The sequence below is a fragment of the Corapipo altera genome, unplaced genomic scaffold (assembly GCF_003945725.1).
Source record: "Corapipo altera isolate COAL_440 unplaced genomic scaffold, ASM394572v1 100, whole genome shotgun sequence".
In the NCBI taxonomy this organism is placed as follows: domain Eukaryota; kingdom Metazoa; phylum Chordata; class Aves; order Passeriformes; family Pipridae; genus Corapipo; species Corapipo altera.
In genome coordinates, this window is record NW_020884952.1 from 1,317,877 (window position 1) to 1,322,241 (window position 4,365).

Sequence of the window (4,365 nt, forward strand, 5' to 3'; positions counted from 1 at the left end):
CCTCGCGAGTGACCTCTACATTCCCCGGGAATGACCTCTGCCTTCCCCGGGAATGACCTGTGCCTTCCCCAGAGTGCCGTGTGATTTCCTCAGGAGTGCCGTGTGCCCTCCCCAGGAATGACCTGTGTCCTCCCTGTGGGAAAAATCCCTCTTTTAAATTTAAAAAGACGGCATAAACTCACAAAACGGAAGAATTTATTCAGCATGCTGGGGTCTAGTCTCACAGCGAGTTTTTCGGGGAGAAAGACCCTTTGGATTTAAATACTATACATTTTATAGTTTCGCAAAATCCCACCCTTATTCAGATAAGTTTAATATATTAATTTTGCCCAAAAAGTTTTCTTTTCTCTGAAAAGGGACTTTCCCTTTCTTCTGATTGGCTGTCAAAAATGGTGGATCATCCTTTTTTCTTAGCCCAAAGAGAGAGAAGAAACCCCTGTGTTCAAAACTTCCACATGGCCTTGAAAGATTTTAATTTTTAAGAACTTTTATATTTCTCTTATCTGGCTGAAAAAGACCCTGACACCCAGTTCCATTTGTAACTTGGATATCTTATAACTTCGCGATGCGCCTATGTATATGAAATTCATATTTTCTCTCTCATATCCCCAGGTCCCACAGACACTATTTCACACACACTCCCCCCTCCTGGCCCCGAAATCACCACTGCTGAAGCTGTTATTTGTTTTAAATAAAACAAAATCCTCGCAAATCTGCTGCTTCATTTAAGGAGAAAAACCCAACACAGTCTTTTGGTCACTAGAATGTCACTCAAAAGTCTGTTACTCTTTCTGTTTGTTTGTTTGAGAGGTTTGTTTTTTTTTTTTTAGTTCTATAATGTGTTGAGCAGGTGCCTGGATTTGGCACCAGGTTTTGTGGTTTAGGGGTTACAGTGGTGGTGGTGCTGGGCTGATGGTTGGGCTGGATGGTCTTGAAGGTGTTTTCCAACCTTGATGATCCCATGAATGTCTTCAGGACAATGGACTTCTCAAGCAGTAGTTGAAGAATTGGTGGCATTATTATCTTAAAGGCCTGTGGAGGTGAGAAATGATTTTATACTTGCTTCAGGAGATACCCAGAAGGCTAAAGCACAGGAATATAAAGCTTTAATGGCAATGTGACAGTAACAGTAAGTAGGCTGTGCCATTTTCTGTTTCTCCATCTGACCATTAAAGAAAACCATTATAAATTCCATCTTTATTGCTTAGGTCATACATTGGCTCAGTGATGACAAAGAGACTGTGAGGAGCTATCATTCAAGAAGGCTTCAATAAGGCTGCTTCTTCTGACTGGTGTTGCTTAGGATGAAATGTGTGGAGTTAATGAAGGGGAATAATTCATGAGAGGAGATACTCGAGATACAGGTTGTGACATCAATTTGTACTAAATAAATATAGGAAGAGCAGTGAGGTGTGTGTATTCACTTTTTCAGAGTTAGTGTCAATCTGTGAGGCTGATTGTATAGGGCTAGGTTCAGGCTTCAGTTTATCTGGGAATTAGCTTGTAACAAGTCTGCCATCCGTGGATTTATATTTTTTGGTTGATCACGATTAGCTTTTATGGATGTAAATGGAATGGCGCCTAATGAGGGAGAACTTCGGGGTTTAGAGTAAAAGGATTTTAGATATGACAGATGAAAGGTAACAGGATCATGAGCTATACTAGATGTGGTAAAAATATTCTCCTATATTCTGGTAATACTGGACAGCAATTTAAATTTATTTCTCTGCCAATGCAGGTTGAATGCATATACCATTTTCATTCATAAGGGCATATGGAATCTGTCAAAGCTTGTGCTACAGAGGAATACGTATGTCAAGGTAATTTTTAATGGATTTTGTGTTGAAGAGTAGCTCAAGTCGTACTCTCTGTACCCGATTTTGTTGTGCTCACTAAGTTTCAGTGCTTAGTGTGTGCCTCAGTTCACTTGTGTGTAAAAAACTGTATAAAGCAGTACTGACATAAATCATCACTTCAAAATTGCTGTGTCTTCCTGTTGCCCTGATTTCCAGAGTTTGAAGCAGTGACAGATTTGTTTCTGATTTGCAAAAAATATTGAGATAGACTCAGAAGAAAGATGATATTGGAACTGCACAATTCTGTGTAAGGTGCAGTTCAGGCATAAGAAATAGGGAGACTCAGGACAGAAAGGGGGTTGTATAACTAGAAAGGATTATTTTGAGTTACTAGTTTCTTTTTAATAAGAAATAAAGATTTGATGAGAGAAATAGGTGACAATTTTGGTTGAAATGCTAAGATGTGTTTGGAAGCTACCACTTTTATAGCTTGTATATTCCCTTATGCTTTGGGAATCACCAGCTCGGAGGACTTCTTTCTTTTGTGACTGAACATACACTCTGAGAGCAAATATTAGCCTGTTTAAATATTGCTTGTGGAACAAAAACATAAGCTTGTAGAAGAGTGAAAGAAAAGGACCTTAGAGAATTTATTTTATTGCCATTAAATTTATGTTGTCCAACTGGTCTTGTGTTGCCACTTGTTGTCTTGTCTTTACCCTTTACAAAGACCTACAGGCTCATTTGAATGACAGCTAAATCAATATATTTTATTACATATATGGGTAAGTGCTGATTTCATGCTTTTGTCCACACAAACTCAAACACAAGCAAAAAGACATGCACTAAAACACAACGTTGTAAATAAGTACCCTACATGAGCTTTTCCTTGAAAAAATTTGATGCCAAGTGCTGCATTTTATCTGAAAGTCATGAACTAATGTCTTGGTGCCAATAGAACTGTTTATTTCACACCAAATCTTTAAGTTGTCGAAAGTCTGGATATCGTCATAAAAATAATGGGAAAAAATCTTAAAAAGTACCTTGGGATATATTGTAGCATACTGATAAGTTTGGTTTTTTTTTAAGATATGGGTGTAAGAGTATGCAAATACTGGCTTAAATTACTTTCTGGCTGGGTTGTTGTTTGTTTTTATTCTAATTTGGCAATGTTATAAAGACTTGATTATTTTAAAAATTTGCATTTAAACTTTGACACGCACTGTTAAATATTTGGATTCATATCATGCTGCAGTTTTTGAGTAATAGAAATAATAAAAATTCTGTCAGGTAGAAAAAAAAATAAAATCCCCTTCAGTAATTTGGTTCTTGCTGTGTCACAATGAGAATCATCTACTTTACTGGCATCTGACTTTGGAATGCCTCTTTGGGAATCTTCTACCCTTTCCCAGCTGATTCCTTGGTAGTCTTTATAAATTTATTGCCTGGAACATTCTGTCTGTCTGCTCAGTGAGATCTTCCCCTTTTTTTGTGTTGAGGAGGGTTTTGGCTGCTACTTCCAGTCTGCTCCTCTTGTTTGAGCAGCTTCACAGATGATGTGGCATCACCCTGCTGCTGCACTGTGCTCTTTGCTTTGGGCCTGAAGAGAACGTGCTCAGAAACATGGATGTCTGCTGCCCTTTGGAATTGGTGCAGGCACTCTCTGCCAGATTTGTATCTCATTAGGAAGTCCCAGCAGACAGCATTTTATTCTAACATTTGTGTCTCAGATGGTTTGGGAGTTTTCTTTATCCATCTGTAAAGGTGTTGAATTTATTTCTGATTCAAAAAGCAGGGATATTAGTTTCTGCTGTTCCTAAAAGAAATCTCATCCAGCCTCTTTCTATTCTTACAGAACAGCTAATACTTGCACAGACCTAAGACAGCTAATGCCTACTCACTGGTAACAGGTTAGGGTGTTCAAGGAATTTAGGATTTGCCCTTTCTGAAGAAAAATGTCCTCTCCGTGCCTGGCTTGAGGGAAAATGAAGGTTGTTAATCTGACAGTTGGTGAATCAAATAGGGGAAACTGCTGTTTGCTGGTGTATGCCGAATGATTTGTCTATTTATCTGTTACTTCTTCCCAATGCACCCTCAAGTCCAAGGAAGCAAAGGGCTTGAAAAATGGATATGTGCCGGTGAGTAGGCATTATGTTGGAATGTAAGTGTGGGTTTATGGGTCATCCATCATTCTAGGAAGCTTCCCATGATTTTTGCCTATTGAATAGTAGGGCTTGATTCATGGTTATTCTGCAAGGCTGCCTTCAACTGAACACCAAATCTGAGGAGGAGAAATAAACAGCATTTAGGTCTAGAAGTTTTGGTTCTACAGCAGCCACCAGCTAGTGAAAAGCAATCTAGTTTAAAGTCCTAGTTTTGGAAAACCTATCCAGCACAAACAGATAGCAGTGATTATTAGCCATATTGTGGAAACTCTTGTGTATGATATTGTCTGTAATGGGAGAAATTTTCTGTGATATTTTTATTCAAGTAAAAAATTTATTCTGTTGACATGGTTATACTGGCACGAAAGTATATGTCGGTATCAGCTACTGTGGGTAGCTGATAC